The following is a 6,739-nucleotide window of genomic DNA, read 5'->3' on the forward strand; positions in this document are numbered from 1 at the left end:
ATTCTCAGGGTTTGATGGAGCAGTGGTTAACGTGTTTGATCCATAATCTATAGAATTCATGGTTCAAGCCCTGCCACTGCAAAAATTAAAAACTGATGAATTGAGCCATACTGATGAGTCCTAATAGGACGAAACACTGTGTCTATGGATAATATATATATATATAATAGCTGTAACTGGCCAAACGGCTGAACCAAACTGAATGATTTTTTTAGAAAATCCTTGGGTACCAGGTGGGTAACATATGCTTAAAAAAAATTTGTTTTTAAAATTCTATTTTTTTATTCGGAATTCGAAATTCGAAAATTTCACGGGAAACGTCGGGCAATTTAGCAAGTGAAGAATAAAGATTTGTTAATCTGACGAACATATGAGAAATTCTAAATTCTGGTTCAGTTCCGAAAAAGAAAAACTATACGTTTTACCGAAGCAAATTCTATTTTGATGTTATTTTTTAAATGTTTAAAAATGTAATTTGAATATAATTTTCCTAAACAAACTCGTCGGACTCGTCTTATTCTCTCTCTCATTTCCGGTGTATCCCTTGGTCCGCCAACATGTACTGCAAACATAAACATAAACATGTACTGCAAACATGAACATGAACATAAACATGTGTTGCAAACATGAACATGAACATAAACATGTACTACAAACATGAACATAAACATGTACTGCAAACATGAACATGAACATAAACATGCACTGCAAACATGAACATGAACATAAACATGTGCAGCAAACATGAACATAAACATGTACTGCAAACATGAACATAAACATGTGCAGCAAACATGAACATGAACATAAACATGTACTGCAAACATGAACATAAACATGTGCTGCAAACATGAACATGAACATAAACATGTGCTGCAAACATAAACATAAACATGTACTGCAAACATAAACATAAACATGTACTGCAAACATAAACATAAACATGTACTGCAAACATAAACATAAACATAAACATTTACTGCTAACATAAACATAAACATAAACATGTACGGCAAACATATTCATAAACATAAACATGTACTGCAAACATAAACATAAACATGTACTGTAAACATAAATTCTTTTCTAAAGACATTGTAAATGTAATTTCCTTTCGTTCACAAAGTAACCTTTAAACCTTTTATAATGATAAGGAAAATTCTAGATTTTGTATTTCTATTGTATTTTCCATTGTTTTCTAAATAAATAATAAATATGGCTTGATAGTAAAAAATTTATTTTGCGAGATTGAACTTTGGACAAAGAAACGGATTACTCAAAAAAAAAACGTCCATAACTGTTTCAGCTTCTTACCTAACAAATCTCTAAATGTTGCGACTTGCACGTTTAAATCCAGAAGACTCTAAATAAATAATTATGAAAAAAGTATTTTCCAGATAAAGATTGATTAATAAATAATTTTTCTTAAATATATTTACAATTTGAATATGTAAAACATATTTTTGAAATTATAAAAATGAAATATTTTTTGTTTAATATTTAGCTTAGTTGAGGAAATTGTGAGGGAAGAAACCCAATATTTGAAAATGTTAAAAATAAATTGACTCAAAATATATGTATGAAAGGGGCCAGAAGGGTGGGGGGGGGGTTCAATTATTTAAACATTATTGCTCACACTCTCAGAACAATTTAAAAACCTTTTTTCTCAGAAATAAAACAATATTACAATCTTATAAATAAGTGAATGAACTCAAGTTTGACAGTATTTAATTCAAATCTTTATATTGAACTAAATTTTCTTTTTTCTGTTTCAGTTTTACAATGTTAAAACTTGTTCAACCCCCGAAGCTAGAAAACTCTATTTTAAACTTTTACAGCGGACATTTTGCTGAAAATAATAAGAAGTTAAAACCATGTTTGTCAAGACAGTGATCAATATCTACTAATAATATATAGTAGATATTGATCTAAGGGTTGAAATAGAAACAGTTCAAAATTTTGAGTCTTTGCCACAAACTCTGATTTTTCAATCCCTATATCGTTGGAACCCAAAGTCTTAGACCTTATTTATTTCAAGCTAAGTATACTGTTAGATCAAATAATCTAATTATGAAATATTAAAGGTTTACTCCATCAGGTTCCAAAGATATAGGGATTTAAAAATTTAAGTTTGTGACAAAAACTCGATTCCTTTCTTTAAAATAAAGATGAAATTAGTTTCCCATTTTTCCTTTTTTTGGAAGTTGTCCAAATTTGAAAACTTGAACGTGACAATAATTAAAAAGGAGAGTTTTACTCAAAAACTCTGAATAATGTATTTGATATAATCTCTATATCTTTACAGCCCAATGTTGATATTTCAAACTATGAATTCGGATAGGTCAAATAATCTAAGTTTGAAATGTTAAATATTTACACCATCAGGTTGCTAATATAAAGGTATTATAAAATTATTTCTCACTTCTAGTCATTAAGAAAACCAAGAGTGTACAGTACACTATTGTCATACGGTCCAGTACGGTACAAGAACAAAATAATTGATAAACATTCATACAGACTTCAGAGAAGGAAGAATAAATCAAACTTTTTTCGTAAATTTTTATTATTTTTTATTTTGATCGTTAAATTACTTTAATATTATCATAATTGATACAAAAATGAGCAAAATATTGTAAACATTTGCTATTTTTAGATATAATCTGATTAGAGGTATTTATCGATCACGTATATTTTACTCGGGATAAAACACAACAATAAATAAACTACAATCTCAATTATCTCAATTTTAAATTCTTCTGAAGGAGGAGAAGGTAATGCTATCATTATGAAGGGGGAAGGGATATAATTTGGGGGAAAAAGATTAAATTACAGGAAAGGAATTGAGTCTTTGCCACAAATTCTGATTTTCTAATCCTTATATCTTTTGAATCCTATGTCGTAAACCTTTGATATTTCAAACTTATATTATTTTATCTAACAGAAGTCATAGTTTGAAATGTCAAATGTCTACAACATTGGACTGGAAAGATATAGGAATCAGAAAATCAGAGTTTGTGACAAAGACTCAATTCCTTTGACAAATCAGAAATAGGAGAAGAGAGAGAGAGAGAGAGAACAGGATGGAGGCACGGGATGAAGGGATGGGATGAAGGGAAGGGATGGGATGAAGGGTTGGATGAAGGAACGGGTTGAAGGGCCAGGTTAAGAAAGATTGAAGGGAAGTAGACACTTGGTATAAATTATTCACAAGGCGTCTGTTGAACTTCTACAGACTGAAGATCTGAAACTTGATTACCTTTATCACATTTTACATTCTTTTCTATCTCTGAATATTTTTCAATATTTACCTGGTGAATCCTCTTCTCCTCTTCTTTAGTTCTATGCTGGGCCTGCTGCATGATACTGGGTCTTTTACCCCCGGACATTATTCAAAACATCTCCATCTGAAAGTAATAAAAAATTATAAAGGGACAGGTCAGATATTTAGGATAAAGAGTCAGTCCACGTAATTTCAATGTGAAAAGAATATGCTCGATTCTCAAAGGAACCCTTTTAAACATTTGCCTATACAAAAATAAAGAAATATCCGTATTTTTTTCCTTCTAAAAAAAAATTTCATCTAATTGTGGTTTCTGCAAAAAGCTGACTCGCCGATTTAGACATTGAAAAAATTAAACCACGTGAAATCATTACAGTTGTTTATAGTTTGCAAATCCTAATAAACTTCATTGCTGATAAATTAATTTATGAATAAGTATTTAAATTTTAAAAAAAGACTTAGAGTGGGGAAAAATTGAAAAAATCAGGGGCGTTAAGGGGATGAGACCTTCCCTGGATTAGTAAAAGTTGATTCCCAAGGGGTATGAAGGTGGCTAAGATGGCCTGAGCGCCTCCTGGAAAGATAATAAAAGGTTCAGCGCTCTTGGATTCAATTTCCCTGGATTCTAATGAAATCAAATATTAAAAGTACAGTTGATATATGTATTATAAAGATAGGGAAGGATATAAAGGGATTGGTAGTAAAATAATATATATTTTATTGTTAATATAAATAAGAAGATATTGGCAAGGATGGAGCTCAATGCAACCATCCTTTCTCTTCGATTTAACAAGGAGTGATAGAGAGATGTGGGGGGGGGGCAGGGGGCACCATCTTTTAACCAGTTTTTTAGAACATTAATTGAACTATTAGAAGAGGTAAGCACCCCTTATTGCGACCCTGTAAAATATCATATGCCTTTACGTTACTCTATATAAATTGGCTTGTTTTTGGTATTTTTATTTTTTATTTTTATTCAATGCTTAAAATCAAACTTGTTTAATAACAATTTTTGGAAGAATTTTCTTTTAGTTTTCAAATAAAAAGGGGAGGTTCCGGGAAAAAAATAAGGACGGATCGGTTGAGATGATTTTTAGTGATTTCAAAATATAGGCGGGCGAGCGATGCACTAAATTAAATGAAATGAGAAACGTTCAGATACAGAAAGCTGTTTGTGAGTTAGCTCTTACCAAAACAAAAAGTTTTGAAAGTTAAAATGTTTTTCCATCCAATCAGTCTTGAAGACTTAACTTAACTTTGTGAAGTTGTTTTGAATAATTCAGTTTTCCAGTTTCTAGTTTTCATGGAATTGGTCCAATTTTAAAATTTGCCAATTCATAGCAAAATGTTAAGTTTTCATAATTTGCTTTTTATTTGGCTACGACTCAAAAAAACCATGCAAACTTATTTCACGGGCAGTACATTTGAATTTCCGAGCCGGGTCAACCTTTCCGGTCCCAGTTTGTACCGTATCGCCCTAACATTGGCTAAATAAAGCAGACACTCTATAGGAATAGCCCGTCCAACAAGGTTGACGCGGTCAGACTTTAGGTTGAATTTACTTTTACTAAAGGGTCAGAGGTGCGTGATTTATGTATAAACTTGGCTTTATGTATGTCAGATAGTTTTGTTTGATTGTTTCCAATAAACGTCAAAACAGCCGAATCGATTAGACCAACAGTTTTTCCGCTAACTGACACGACCCTAGAAAAAGTTCATAAAGGGTCTCAATTAAAAAAATACGCCAAATTTTACATTAATGGTTTTTAGTACCATGCATACGATTGCGAAGGAAATGGTTACCCTAAAGAAACATTCGATTTTTTATGTGAAAGAGACTGCGAAGCGCCACGCAAGCCTAATAATGAAAAATATAGTTAGGATTTATTATATGAAAGAGACTGCGAAGCGCCACGCAAGCCTAATAATGAAAAATAGAGTTAGGATTTATAATATGAAAGAGACTGTGAAGCGACACGCAAGCCTAATAATGAAAAATAGATTTAGGATTTTTTTATTAGAGATTTTCGCTTGTCCTTAATGATGGAAATAGGAGATGGTATAATCTTGACCGGAGATGAATGAATAAACGTGCCTAACCTTGTTTGCTTTCATTTATCCCTGCCAAATTAATGAATATAATCCTCTATCTACATATTATCATATTATACAAAAATTGGTATAATATAGTTACTACAATGTACTATACATAAATATAACGTGCAAAAATCTGTATAACAATCGTTGGGCAGATTGAAACTCTAAAATCTTGACGATTTGAAGGTTTTTATGTGTTGAGAAGAGTGAATAAATTCCTCACTGTCGTCTCAGATTCTCATTCTTTCTGCAGGTAACAGTATCATACTAAATATACAGTAAGAATCTAAATACTGTGGTTTAAGAAGACGACATTAAAGTAATAATTAAGTGTATTCGATGTTTTTACAACGGAAATAGTTATATATACTTAGTAACTTATTAACTCGCTATAATTAAGTGAAATAGGTCTGTATACACAGCACAGTTGCCTGTCTTACATTAGTTGGACTATTTACAATCATAAATTGAGTCTAAAAGTCATTTTCTCTTCCAGAGTTTTATGGTGCTCACTGTATAGTGCGTATATAAAATATGGTTTTAATATAAAATAAAGTTATCATTTAATTTTGGCTTTCTATTATTATTAAGTTCAGTTCACATAAATAGGATTAATTATAATTATTTATGCATATCAATTATAAGGGTAGAAAAATATAATATTTGCTTTTATCTAATTTTTGTTTGTCAAATTTTTTAAATTTATTTTTTTATTTATTAGTTTAATCGGCATTTTGTGTTTCAAAATATCTAGAATTTTATTTAAATAATAAACTTGAAATTGGTGCTGTGCCAACATTTATTTTTATTCAAATAAACATCAGTCAAAATCTATTTCTTTTACCAAGTTTCTCTTTTTTTTGCAAATCAGGGAAGAACAACAGGGAAGAACATGAAAACTTTCTGCTTTATGATCATTTGATACATTCTTCAAAAGTTATTTTGAAAAAATGTGCAGTTTTGATGTAGATTTTTAAATTATTGTTTTCTCTGTTGACATTAAAAGATTGACATTTGTTTTGTTAACAAACATGAGATTAAAACTGTTTTGTCAATACTAGTTTTTAATAACAAAGATGATTAAAAATGTAATCAAGGTTTAATGCAAAGAAAAAGTCGTTTTATCATTACAAATACCACTTGAAGGGAGTGTCCGCGAAAAATGAAAGGGGGTTTAAGGCTTACGGCGAAAAATTTGCGCTTCTTACTTCTATCTGTTGTGTCTATAAAGAGACAATTGTTAAAAACGACTTATACCAAAGAACGTAGCGTCCATACAAATTCAGAAAGTTGCAACATTCAACTCGGATCGTAAAATAATCAATGTAATTCCAAACAAATCATTCGGATCTTACAAGAAAT

General features: G+C 30.6%; 1 long non-coding RNA gene across 1 annotated transcript; it reads right to left on the reverse strand.

Moving 5' to 3' along the window:
- Nucleotides 1–490: 490 nt before the first annotated feature.
- On the reverse strand, nt 491–3,400 carry LOC111699478 (uncharacterized). Its single transcript, XR_002764759.1, has 3 exons — nt 3,309–3,400; nt 1,315–1,363; nt 491–562 (listed from the first exon to the last, which is right to left on the reverse strand). It is a non-coding gene; the product is annotated as an uncharacterized LOC111699478 (long non-coding RNA).
- Between the last annotated feature and the right edge of the window lie 3,339 nt (nt 3,401–6,739).

This window comes from Eurytemora carolleeae, unplaced genomic scaffold (genome assembly GCF_000591075.1).
Source record: "Eurytemora carolleeae unplaced genomic scaffold, Eaff_2.0 scaffold281, whole genome shotgun sequence".
In the NCBI taxonomy this organism is placed as follows: Eukaryota; Metazoa; Arthropoda; class Copepoda; order Calanoida; family Temoridae; genus Eurytemora; species Eurytemora carolleeae.